Source organism: Mixophyes fleayi, chromosome 3, assembly GCF_038048845.1.
Source record: "Mixophyes fleayi isolate aMixFle1 chromosome 3, aMixFle1.hap1, whole genome shotgun sequence".
Lineage (NCBI taxonomy): Eukaryota > Metazoa > Chordata > Amphibia > Anura > Limnodynastidae > Mixophyes > Mixophyes fleayi.
In genome coordinates this window covers 156,558,824-156,573,119 of record NC_134404.1, presented here as the reverse complement: position 1 = coordinate 156,573,119, position 14,296 = coordinate 156,558,824, and the positions used below count along the sequence as shown (strand labels likewise).

Here is a 14,296-nt window from a genome sequence, read left to right as displayed (position 1 = left end):
GTAGGTGTTTCAGAAGAGGAGAAGTGCGACAATAATATTCCGATAAGTACAATCCCGGCATCTCTGAACTACAGATTTACCATAATAGCGAGGGAGAACATTGCAGATATGCTACCTATAAAGTCTGATAGCAGAAAATGCCGGCAGTATGATTCTCATCACATTGGCGGTTTTTAAGGGGACAATGGCAGGACCTGGCGACCTAACCCTTTTTAGGAGTATACAGGTGCTGGGTACTGCCATTGCCCCCTTTAAACCGCCAATGTGACGAGAATCACACTGCCGGCATTTTCTGCTACATTTACAAATTGCATTTTTCCTACATTTACAAATTATACGTAAATTCACTACAAAGGTGAGCTCTCTGTCTCCTTACCGAGCTCACCCTACACTGCTTCAGGATCAAGTATACACACATACTACCCAACTGAGTGTGCCATGGAAACCCCAACAAGCTTAATAAAACAGGATTGGAATTCCTGCACTCTCTGTTCAGGCAGCGATAAAGACACACACACACACACACACACAAAACAAGCATAGATTATCTACACCACGTACTAACCAATAATCTTGGACAGCATCTTAAATTCTTCCAGGAATGTGAGTAGTCCACTAAAGAATCTGGAGTAATGTTCGGGTTGTCCCAAACAGTGGTTAAGGGATATGGATATGTACCGAGGTCAAAGTATTTTATACAGAATGTGCACATTAAGTGAGAAAATTTGGTAACTGGATTATCAAAATCAATCACTCTTCCTGAACTGAACTGGAATAGATACACCTGCCCCATCTGTTTCAATCTATATCCCAAACAAAATTCCTGATAGAGCAAACCATGTTAGAATTTGATTCACCAATACTGCATAGCAGTATTTCTTTATTTTTATTGTAAGGAAATGGCCTTTTTTGATTACTGGTAAACTCAAAAATTTGTCCACTGAATTATGCCAGTCAATGTCTGAGAATATGCTGATAACTGTACTCACATAATGTTGGGCTTGCAAACATGCCAGCAGATAAGCCTCAACAACCGGATATTTTGCTACCACCTCAAGAATCATTAGGGGGCGTCTGTCCCCTTTGTGTATCAGACAGTCTGTTAATGTAATACCTGATAATCTATAAATAAATAAACCAAAATGCACTCCAAATACAAATGAAGCCGACTCAACCCCCAAGCCACACCTACAAAACTCAAATATAAGAACTACAACAAAAATAAAGCGAGTGATGTCCTTACAAAACACAAAAATAACTAAAGTCCTAAAAAAAGGTCATATCCAAAAACAATGTGTACTTTTAAAAGTTATTTTTATGTTTTGTAAGGACATTAGCACGGTCACTCACTTCATTTTTGTTGTCGTTCTTGTAATACCCCCAGTTTCCCAATAGAGATGGGGTAGGTCGTCGCACCACATTGAAAGTCCAGATTGAGCATAAATGGCAAATGTACAGACCTAAATGCATTAAGCCCTAACTTATGGTGAGGTATGTGTCACAATTTGCTAGCAGTCCATAGCAAAGGGTTGTCCTTAATGTCCTGAGTGATCTGGTCATTCTGGTGCAAAAAGCTTACTTAGTCAACAGCCTCCAGAAATGTACTTTCTAGCTATGAAGCAGTGTATGTTTAACTGTTGTGAAGCCATTCACGAAGGTAACGCAACAATGCAGTCACATATCAAACAGAGAGCACTTTTGCCAATCTGGATTTGTGATGGCAGTAACAGTGTTGCAGGAGGCTTGGACAGCCCTCCAGCTCTTTTACAAACCTTTATTCACCAGGGACCCCTGCAAGGAGTTTTGGGCTTAAATGCAGGTAGTTTCGCAGGTCGCTGCCCTCTGCTCTGCCTCCAGGCGTGACAGGCTGGTATGAAACTGTAACAAGAGAATGGTCAACCTAACCGGGACTGTTACAAACAGACTACATGGTACCAAATCAGCAAACGGAAGGACTGTCAGAACAAGCCGAGTCAGCAACAATCAGGTATAAAGAGTTTCAAACGATACGCAGAAGAGAGGTCAGGAATGGTGCGGGTCAGAATTCACAGGGATAGCCACAAGACATACTGGAACGCTGGAGTTTGGGGCCTAATACTCTGGTACAGGCCTGTGCACAGAGCAGGTTTAAATAGCAGAGCTGATGAGTAGGGCAGGTCACAGGTCAGAACTGCTGCTAAAGTGCCATGCACCTTCTGTTGCACAGAGTAGGATTGTGACACGGGGTTCTGTGCCTAGAGAAGAGTGAAGAGTAGAGGAACCGTGTTGGACAGTAGGAGGGAAAAATAACAGCCAGACTCCTATGTGTGACAAATTCTGCGTGATTATAGTTTCTTATGTCTGGGAAGTTTATACCCCCATAAGATTTATTCTGTTGGAGCCTGATCAAACTAATTCTTGGTCTCTTACCAGCCAAAATGAATTTCCTGAAGAGGCTATCAATGTGATGAATATCTTTATTAGGAATTAATAACGGTAATGATTGGAGGAGGCAAAAGAGTTTGGGGAAAGATACCATCTTTCTGAGGTTTGCTCTACCACTATAGGAGAGTAGGAGGCTTGACCACCCCTCCAGCTCCTGATCGAGATCCCTGATACCAGCTGTGCTATTAAGAGAGTATAAATCAGTCATATTTTATGGCATCTGTATGCCCAAATAGGTGAAATTATGAATTGCCCAACGGAATTGGAGATCTAAACCGCAGGAGGGAACCCTATTGCCATCTCCCAAATACAATGCTACTGACTTATCCATATTGATGGAGAAGCCCAAAATATCACCAAAAGAGGTAATATTGGCGAGTATCCCACCCAAGTGTGAGGGTTACCTACATATAATAAAACAAGTTAACCCTTGCATGATACTCATGCATTCTAGTCAAATCAAGATACTTAAGGTGTTTAAAAAGGTTCTTGTCATGCATTTGGGCCTAGCCCAGGCCTCCTCAGGGGAAGAGCATTACTTCCCGACGCAAGCGCCCTTTTTTAACGTGGTTTTGTCCACATGTCACCACCTCATCATTTTTCTCCATCACCTCATCCTTCATCTTCATCGCCACGTCCTTCATCAAGCTACTTAAGGTGTTAAAAACTCCCCACTGTCACCCCCGGCAACCACCAACCACTCCCAACTGTCACTTCTGCTTCAAGAAATATATAGGTCAGTGTATAACTCTGCCCAGCAGGTGGTGCTGCAGCTTGTTTTTTTTTTTCCCCACACACGCCACTAGGCATTTATATAGTAGATTAATACAATTTTGTTGGCAAAAGTTGTATTTTTAGTTTCGTTCTGGCCTATTGTTATCCCTTCAAAAGTCCAGGGGGTAAATGTATCAAGCTGTGAGTTTTCGGCGAGTCTGAAAAGTGGAGATGTTGCCTATAGCAACCAATCAGATTCTAGTTATCATTTATTTAGTACATTCTACAAAATGAAAGCTAAAGTCTGATTGGTTGCTATAGGCAACATCTCCACTTTTCAAACCTGCCAGAAACTGTCCAGCTTGATACTTTTACCCCAGAAGTGCCGTAATAGGTGCAATAAGAGGTCCAGTGCTAAATTAAACAATAAAGGTGAGATCGGACAGCTCAGCCTCGTAACTCGTCTTATTGAAATCGGGCTTCGTGGCCAGCTCATAATCAACAGAGTCATAGTTAGATTGTTGTAAAGTTATTGGATCAGCTCTATGATATCAGCATCAAAGGTACTTAGTTCTAGGGTGTAAAATAGATGAGGCCTTAACACAATGTCAAATACTTTGTGTGTATCAAGACTCAACAGGGGATTATGAGAACCTCTCCATGCGGTGGAAGCAATCACAGTGGCTATTTCTGTCCCCTGTACCGAGTGCCTTCATTTAACAAAGCCTAATTGGTGTGTTGTGAGGAGGTCGGGTAAAATAGTCTGTAATCTGTCCTTCATGCTTTTGCCCAAATTGCAATCAGTATAAGAAGCAAAGTATAATAATCCCCGGCGCTAAATATATATTTGTATATAAAGCTAAAAATGTCAATATCAGTAAAGGATTCTTTATTATTCTTTATTATTGTATTGAGATGAGAGCAAATGCACACTTGAATAGTGGCAGTGCTACATCTAGTAAAGGCAATTGTTGCAGAAAAACACAATTAAGTGTACAAGGCTGAAGTTAGCTTCTTATTCACGTTCCAGCTTCTTATTCAGAAAAGCTTATTTTTAAAGGATTAAATCAAGTTGGATCACTGATTTCACATCAGATTGACACTGAAGGGTGTCCCTTACACAAGCTGTAATAGTATTTACCCTGATCCAACAAGTGTTGGGGCATGAAATAAGTAGGCAAAGTCACCATATTTTGAATAAGCTGTAGTTTTTCAAGGGTTAAATGTTGTTGGGCCACCAATTTGATAGTGGGAAACAACAAAGGGTGGTCAGTTACATATAACACACTTGTCTTTTGCCTGGCACAACACTGTTTTGAGCATGAAATCAGGTGGCAACGTGGGCACAGATAGCATTCTCATTATTTTGAAAAACTGGAAGATTTTTTACGGGACCCCCATCCAACCATGCGTTGAGAAAGGGGTGCTCCCAAAACATGAAAGCCAGCTTCCCACCGAGTGGGAGACTCCAAAAAGAGACTCCTGAGATGAAGCTTCAAGAAGGCAGTACTAAAGAACAGCACTGGGTTTACCATTCCCAGGCCACCTTCATCCTTCGGTTTGTAGGTCACATTCCTTTTGATGAAGTTGAACTTGTTCCACCATAACAACTGAAAGGACAAGGAACTGACCTGGATGATTCTGGCAACAGACATATGTAACTGACGTACCAAAAAATTGGAATCAAGTAAGTCTTGATCAAATCAATCCGCTCTCTGTAGGGCAGCTTCCACTTCTTCCAGTTATCCACCTTAGAGACGGCATCTGCCAGTTTCAATTCCCAATTTCGCTGGACATAATCACCCGAACCAAATCGAATGCTTAAGATTTTAAGCTCTTGACTGGTCTGAGGGAGCACATCCGGAAGGACAAACTGCCGTGCTTCCTCCCCTAACCAGAGAACTTCACTTTTTTCTTGCTGGACATAATCACCTGAACCAAATTGAATGCTTAAGATTTTAACCTCTTGACTGGCCTGAGGGAGAGCATCCGGAAGGACAAACTGCTCTCCTTCCTCCCCATACCAGAGAACTTCACACTTTTCTTGGTTTATCTCTGAGCCCGTAGATTAGATTTTCAATGCCACGCGCCTCGGCCATGTCTGACAAGATGACTGACATCATCAGCGTAGGCCACTACCTTCAAGGAAACATCCACAGCCAGCTGCACTCCCATCACTGCACTGTTCTCAATCCTCCTGATAAAAGGATCAATGGCAAATACATAGAGGAGAGAGCTCATGGACAACCTTGTCTGACTCCAGATGAAACCGCAAAAGTAGGACCCACACAACCATTTACAAGAGGGAAGCTCTCGACCAGCCTATAAATGGTACGCAGCAAATCAATCAACCTCACTGGCAGACCATACCTCTTAAGAAGTGCCCACAGATATTCATGATTGACACGATCAAACGTCTTAGATTTATCAAGCGCCAGAAGGTACTTAACCTACTTTTCAGCCCTGCACTGCTCCACGGCCTCTCAGAAGCCAAGGACAGCATTAAAGTTGCTTCGACCCTTCACCATACAGTGCTGAGAAGTGGAAAGCAACAGGCCTGAAACTTCCATAATCCTGTTAAAAATTACCTTTGCCAGAATCTATCTGAATTGAGAAGAGCGATGGGGCGCCAATTCTCAATCCTGGATGGGTCTTTCCCCTTGTATAGCAAAATAAGAGTGGACTGCCTCATGGAGGGAGGAAGTAACCCTCTACCCAAGCTCTCGTTAAAAACCGCCACTAGGTGCGGGGCCAAGAGTTCCACAAAGGCTTTATATAACTCGGAGGTTAAACCATCCGGGCCTGGGGATTTCTTATTTGATAAACTATCAATCACCCTCCTGACCTCGTCCATCGTTATCTCAGAATCCAAGGGATCAATAGAACCCCCCTCAAAAACTGTTCCATCTCCTCTCTGATAAGTACCTTCCCAGACAAAAGGCCAGAGTAGAAGGAGTGCACGACTGACAAGATACCTCCTTGGTCTTTCCGGAGGACCCCTCTGTCATCGCGCAGTTCCCTCACCTCCTTCGCATCAACCAAGCTCTTACAGTTAAGGTACTTACCGTAGTCTCTTTCCAAAACCAAAGAGGCATAACGGTCATACTGGCACTCTTTTATCTGGGATTTTACCCAGGAGATTTCCCCACTATCTCCACTCTCAGAAATCAGGAAATCAAGTTTCCGTCTCAAGGCATGGTAGACGTTGTTTTTTATCCAATTCCCCTGAACTACCAGTTCCCTAAAGCAGCTCTGAATTCCTCCCACCACTCTGCCCTAGCCCAACCTGTGTCCAAAAGTGTTTCTTGGGTTTCAAGGAAGTCCCTAAAGCAGTGTTTCTCAATTCCAGTCCTCAAGACCCACTAACAGTGCAGGATTGCCAGGTGAGCAGTGAAATAATTATACCACCTGCTACACTGTGTCAGTCACTAATGAATACACCTGTGCTCCAGCAAGGACATATGGAAAACGTACTGCAAGGGGGTCCTGAGGACTGTAGTTGAGAAACACTGCCCTAAAGGATTGTCTAACCTCCTCATCATCCAGAAGGCTGGAGTTCAGACCCCACAGGCCTCTGCCTTTCTGAGGGGTGTCTGAAGTGTTCAAAGACATGCAAAGACAAATATGATCCGAGAACTCTACCGCCATCAACTTTGGAGTTGATGTGACAGAGCTCCCTTTAACAAAAAACCTATCTATTCTTGACCTACTTCTACCTCTAAAAAAGGTGAACCCCGTAAGGTCTGGAGAGTGACGAATATGCACATCTACCAGCCCAGCTTGACTCACCATATTAACTAAAAAACCTGCATCATAGCCCAGCGATGTTCACGAGCCTTCTCTATCCTCTGACCTAACAATGGTGTTAAAATCACCCCTAAAAACAATCTGCCAGCCCATTAAAAAGGTAAGTTTTAATTTCCTGCCCCGCTGGGTCTGTGGACCATAAATATTTATCAACCTCAGGACCTGCCCCCTTAGTGAAACATCCATAACCATACATCTGCCCATGCTTATTTCTATAATCCACTGAATAGCTACCAGGCCAGTAAAAAAGACTGCCACTCCACCGTGCGGCTCGGCCGCAAGAGACCAATAGGAGGAACCTCGCCTCCACTTCCGTTTGCATTTGTGGAGGTACGTGAGGTGCCCAACCCTAGTCTCTTGCAAAAACAAAAAATCAACCTCAAGCGTGTTGAAAAAATCAAAGGCCAAATAACAAACTCGATCGGAACGCACAGATGCTACATTATGTCAGGCGCCGTCCCCGTGCTGTCTCCGTCGCACAGGGACGGACGCCTGCTACTGCTGCCGAGCGCACTCCCGGGTCGGCGGCGGCGGCGGGTCCTGTTGCCTACCACTAATTCTGGCGGTGGTGTTCAGCGTCACCACCGCCAATGATAGGGTAGCCCTCTGTATTTAAAGGTAGCTCTGGCACCTGGAGAGTGCCAGAGTATTAGGTCCTAATCTCCAGCGTTTTCTGTTGCTTGTATTTGTGCTTCCTGTGTATGACCCGGCTTGATCCTGACTACCCTGTTTCCAGTGCTCCTCGTGAATTGACCCAGGCTACGTTTGACCATTCCTTATCTCCAGCGCTCCTGATACCTGACCCGGCTAAAGTTCCTGACCACGATTACGGATTCTCCTACTGGCATCTCCTGATTTCTCAGCTTGACACGGTCCGCCTGACACCTCTTCCATCCTATCACTTCACTGGTTGCTCCCTCTGAGGACCACGACCTGCGTGTCACCCGCAGCAAAGTCCACACTTCCTTGTGGGGACCCCTGGTGAAGACCTGGGACACGTTAGACTCCGCACCTCTTTGGTGAGTAGTGCTGAAACCAGTAAGCGGAATACCCCTGAGATACGTGACAGTATACTCTGGCCATGACGTCAGATGGAACAGGTGAGCGCTCGGCTCGGGATCTTGTTCTCCACCTTGCTCGTCGAGTTGAACAGCAGGAGGCGGATCAGGCTCGCCTACTCCAGTGTGTCCAAGGAGTTATGTCCCGACTAGATTCTTTGCAGGGAGTCTTACCTACACCTCCAACGGAACCCCCCGCTGCTCCCGCTCACTCCGCTGTGGCCCCAGTGGTTCATTCTTCTTCCTCGTCTCCTTCTACTGGGCTCAGGATTCCTCCTCCGGAGAAATTCGACGGAGATCCAAAGAAATGCAGAGGATTTTTCAATCAGTGCGCCATTTGCTTTGAGTGCAACTCCTCATCCTTCTCCGAACGCACCAAGGTAGCCTTCATGATATCCCTGCTCAGCGGACAAGCCTTGGCCTGGGCTTCACCTTTATGGGAGCGTAATGATCCTTTGTTGGAGAATTCCACGGCATTCATCGATATGTTTGGCAAGGTGTTTGATGAACCTGGTCGGGTCTCCTCAGCCGCCTCTAGCCTCTTGAATCTTCAACAAGGTTCATTGTCAGTTGGTCAGTATGCGGTCCAATTCTGCACACTCACCTCAGAACTTCAATGGAATAACGAGGCCCTCATATATACCTTTTGGCAGGTTCTTACTGACCGAATCAAGGACGAACTTGTCACCAGGGAACTTCCCTTCAATTTGGATTCCCTTATTTCCCTGTGCACTCGGATCGACCTACGTTCCAGGGAGAAAAAGTCGGAGAGATCCTCAACAAGACGCCCTCCCCGATTGGCACCCACCTTCCAAAATCGCAGATCTTCTGCGGAAGAACCTTTGCAGCTTGGCTGCCCAAGATTGACGCCCGAGGAACGCGAGAGATGGTTCAGGCAGAGACTGTGCCTATACTGCGGGGAGTCAGGTCATGTGTTAAGTCTCTGTCCTAGGAGACCGGGAAACGCCTCCTCCTAGACGGTAAGAGGGAGGCCGCCTTAGGAGTAGCTGTTTCCACTCCCTACTCTTCTTCCAACCCTGAGTTTCTTATGTCTGTACAACTGGTTACTTCTAAGGGACCCCAGCAGACCCTAGCCTTTGTGGATTCCGGTGCCGCCGGGAATTTTATCTCTGCCTCTCTTGCTTCGCAGCTCCAATTATCCATCCTGGAACTTCCCCAGGCGCTCACGCTGACGGCTGTGGACGGTAACCGTGTCAGCAACGGTACCATCTCCAGCATCACTAGCGCTGTGCAGTTGCTGATTGGAGCCTTACTTCAAGAGTGGATCCAATTCCTAGTGTTATCGGCATTCATCGATATGTTTCGCAAGGTGTTTGATGAACCTGGTCGGGTCTCCTCAGCCGCCTCTAGCCTCTTGAATCTTCGACAAGGTTTATTGTCAGTCGGTCAGTATGCGGTCCAATTCTGCACACTCGCCTCAGAACTTCGATGGAATAACGAGGCCCACATATCTACCTTTTGGCAGGGTCTTACTGACCGAATCAAGGACGAACTTGTCACCAGGGTGAGTAGTGCTGAAACCAATAAGCGGAATACCCCTGAGTTACGTGACACATTAATGGTGGCAAACTGTATGGGTTGGGGAGCGTTCATTAAAGATTATAGGCATGGGCATTGCCTTCATTACCTCTCAGCATTATATTACCTAACACCTATAAGGCCTTTGACCCTATCCCCGGATCCTGTACACCATCACTTCTGGCCAGAGACTCTTCTGACCGAACCACACTGTCAATCACAAGAATTGTCCCCTCAGGGTCCTCGCCTTCTGGATATATTTCCTCCCCCTCTCCTCCTGGTTCCATCCCACCCACCTCCCTCCTATCCTCCTACCTATCCCCCCGATTCCCTCCACCTGAACCACGAGCTACCTCAAACATGGTGTCAGTATCCTCAGAAACCTTAATAGGCTCCCCACCTACTTGAATTACAGACTTACGAGGAAATTTTACACCCACAATATTGATCTCCCCACAGTTCTCACCCCCTGCTACACCACCTGTTCCGACCTCAGCACCCACCACCTTTTGAACAAAGGGATCAGCCTGTCTAACCCTAACCTTTTCCCTAGTTCTCTGCACTTTAGGCCTCAGGACAATCTCTGCACCAGCAATACAGACAATTTCCCCATCCTCTTCATCACTTGACAGGGAAAAAAATCTGTTGGCCAAAACAACTGGTTCAGGAGAACTTGGACTCGCCCTACCCCCTTTGCGCTTTCTTACCACCTTCCACCTTTTTCCATATCCTCCTCCCCACCTTCCTTACTAGTACTAGGCTGGGCTGAGCCCAAATTTGACCTTAGCTTAGGCTGCGGTTTCTCATTCTGTAGCTGAACAGACATCCCATACCTAGGTCTTGGCTGAGGCTTAGATTGAAATAAACCCTGTTTCCTAGGTGTTGCCTTAGGAGGCCTCCTCTCTTCTCTCTCCACCTCCTCAGCCTTTTCCGCCATCTCAGCATCGGATTCCCTATTGTGGTGTGCGCCGGGACAGTTGGTGAAAGAATGTCCCACTTCACCACACAGGTTACATCTGATTACTTTACAACCTTTTGCCGTATGTCCAAGCTCTTTACAATGAGCACACCTAACAACATCACAATCCCTGCTGAAATGGCGAAATAACCGCAGTGATAACATGTCCGGGGCTGGCCCGGATAGAAACACTGGATTCTGTCCCTGGCTATATAGGCTGCAGATGAAGGTGGACTGGTCCAGAATCCAGTTGCCTCAGGCTATTAACAGCCATCCAGGCTCCACCCCAGACGTGCCTCTCCGAATCTGGAACCTTACCTACAGGGGATTCCATTACTGCATACCATTTTACCCAATAGGACAGGTCTTCCACTATTTTGGTCCTTTCTTTGTTTGTGGAAAATATGTGTTGGTGTTTTATAGATCTGAAAAGAGAAAACAAACAAAAACTTCAAAAAGAGACTCGGGAGTCTCTTTTTGGAGTATCCCCCTCGGTGGGTAGCTGGGTTTTGAGTTTGGGTACACCCCTTTTTCAACGCATGGTTGGTTGAGGGTCCCGTAAAAAAGCTTTGAGTAAAGCATGGATAACTCCTGGCATATGTGGTTCAGGGTTTGAAGGTGACAAGGTAATGGCAGATCAAACTGGGTGAGGCAAATAAACTCCTCTAGGAGGGTGTTTGAGAGGGGGATTTTGCATACTCACTTTGATGTGCCCCTGTTACTAAAGGATTGCTCAGGTGATATATGCTCGAAGGGTCTGTCTTTGGTGAATTCCAAGCAGATACTTCCAAGGTTTAGAGATCTCACTCACTGAGATTTATATTTGTTGCAAATTTTAATTTAAAAAAATCAACCCACTTGGTCGAACCATGCCCCTGTCTCGGCTGTACTCATCTCCCTCACTCAACGCCCTCCCAAAGCCACCTGGAGACTTAACGAATCTCTCCTGCATGACAAGAAAACCATTACCCATCTACATTCTCTCCTCTCTGAATATGTTGAGACGAACAATACCCCTGATATTTCCCTAAGACCCTCTGGGACACTCACAAGGCTGTAATTCAGGATCATCTTATCGTTCTAAACGATTCCGTCTGACAAAATCTATTCAATTAACGGACTTGCTTAGAGCCGTAGAGCAACATCACAAGACCAATCCTGACCCTCATGTTCTCCAGGAAATTACTTCTGTTCGGAGTGAACTCAATCTTTTACTATACTGACAGGCAATATGCTGAAGTGGCTTAACCAGCGCTATTATGAGAAGGGTGACAAGGCAGATATACTTCTAGATACCAAACTTAGAGCCAAGATTGCGGCCTGAAATCCCTTGGCTGTTAGAGACTCAGATGGAGTTTTACATTGAGACCTGCAGCATATTCGTTCTGCTTTATAACCTCCCTCAACCTTCAGATCTCATGGTCACTCAATAACACTCAAAGTTGATTCTTTTCTCTGTTCTGCTAAGCTCCCTAAGCTCTCCCCGCAGGCTAGTGCTCTCCTGGAGGCCGAGATTACCATGGATGAAGTTGAACAGGTTGTAAAGTCCCAGAAGTCAGGTAAGGCCCCGGGGCCTGACAGCTTCACGGTTGTCTACTACAAGGAGTTTGCTGAGCTTCTGGTTCCTCGTTTGCACATTCTCTTCAATTCAATGCTGGCTGGAGGCAGGGGCGGATTGGGAACTTAAAGTGACCCTGGAAACATTTCTGGAAGTGGCCTCATGTGGGCGGGACCATATCAACTGTAGGCGGGGCAAGCACAAAAGGAGGCGGGATTAGTACAAAGTCGACTATGCCACCAGAGGTCTGTAAAGTGCTAGACTCCCCTTTACATAGCACCCTTCATCCAACATTCCCACCCATGGGACAAACATGTCCCTGGGCGGGACAGAACCCTAAATCAGGACTGTCCCGCTAAAATCGGGACAGTTGGGTGGTATGATTATTGGTTCACCCACATAATGGCTGCCTTCTCTGTGTACCAGTGATGGGTACACTTTGACTAATACATAGTAAGTAGGACAATATGAGCAACTAAATTTAGCAGTAGTAAACCAGTAACAGAAAATGTCATCACAATATATAGTCATGGCCAAAATTTGAGAATGACACAAATATTATTTTCACAAAGTTTGCTGTCTCAGTTTTTATGATGGCAATTTGCATATACCCCAGAATGCGGGATCGAGGCACCACCAGTGCATAGCTTTCCCAGTATTGGCAGCAGGCAGGTGTGAGTGCACACACAGTGAGGTGAAGACTTTTGGAGGAAGTCCTGATGTCAAGAAGGCCAGCAAAGAAGCCACTTCTCTCCAGTAAAAACATCAGGGATAGAATGATATTCTGCAAAATGTACAAGGAATGGACTGCTGAGGACGGGGGTAAAGTAATTTTCTCTGATGAATCCCCTTTCAGATTGTTTGGGGCACCTGGAAAAATACTTGTCCAGAGAAGAAAAGGTTAGGACTACCATCAGTCCTGTGTCATGCCAACAGTAAAGCATCCTTGTGTGGGGTGCTTCTCAGCCAAGGGAGTGGGCTCACTCACAATTTTGCCTAAGAACACAGCCATGAATAAAGAATGGTACCAAAACATCCTCCAAGAGCAACTTCTCCCAACCATCCAAGAACAGTTTGGTTGTGAACAATGACTTTTCCAGCATGATGGACACCTTACCATAAGGCAAAAGTGATAACTAAGTGGCTCAGGGATCAAAACATCAAAATTTTGGGTCCATGGCCAGGAAACTCCCCAGACCTTAATCCCATTGAGAGCTTGTGGTCAATCCTCAAGAGGCGGGTGGGCAAACAAAAACCCACAAATTCTGTCAAACTCCAAGCATTGATTAGGCAAGAATGGGCGGCCGTCAGTCAGTATGTGGCCCAGAAGTTGATTGACAGCATGCCAGGGCAAATTGCAGAGGTCTTCAAAAAGAAGGGTCAACACTGCAAATATTGACTCTTTGCATAAAGTTAATGACATGGTCAATAAAAGCCATTGGGCTAGATTTACTAAGCAGCGGGTTTGAAAAAGTGGGGATGTTGCCTATAGCAACCAATCAGATTCTAGCTGTCATTTTGTAGAAAGCACTAAATGAATGAAAGCTAGAATCTGATTGGTTGCTATAGGCAACATCCCCACTTTTTCAAACCCGCAGCTTAGTAAATCTAGCCCATTGACACTTGTGAAATGCTTGTAATTTTACTTTAGTATACCATAGCAACATCTGACAAAAAGGTCTAAAACTTTGTGAAAACCAATACTTGTGTCATTCTCAAAATATTTGGCCATGACTGTACATATTTGTGTTTATTTAATAACAGGGTGCAAAGGAACTGCCAATATAGAAAAATACAGTTGGCAGACTGTCCTGCTCTCTCTTACCTGTTCTTGCTGCTTTCCCTACCTGTGGTTTCTGGTGTCTCTTGCTCAGTTTGCCGATTGTCTGGATCCTGAAATGCTGGGGGCCCCATCTAGAAAAAAAAATGGGTACATGAAATTAAGAAAACTCTAAGGAGCTATGGTGTTAAATCAAAATAACTCACATATAATGATAAGGCCTCCCTCCAACCCCAACATTAACATACTAGCATTCACATTGAATAAATAAACCTCCCTCCAAGAGCCCCAGCAATAAATTAATAGCATTTACATTTAATAAATATAACCATTTCTCACAACTATCCTGGCATTAAATAACTCATATTCAAATTTAATAAATAGACCTCATTGTCCCCAAACTCACCCCCACATTCAATTAATAGCCCCCAAACCACCCCATTTTAAATTAATAGGCC

General features: G+C 45.3%; 1 long non-coding RNA gene across 2 annotated transcripts in view; it reads right to left on the bottom strand.

The window, feature by feature from the left end:
* LOC142144139 (uncharacterized) overlaps window positions 1–14,296 on the bottom strand; it is a 181,066-nt gene that overhangs the window by 118,920 nt on the left and 47,850 nt on the right. The gene's annotated exons all lie outside the window — the stretch shown is intronic.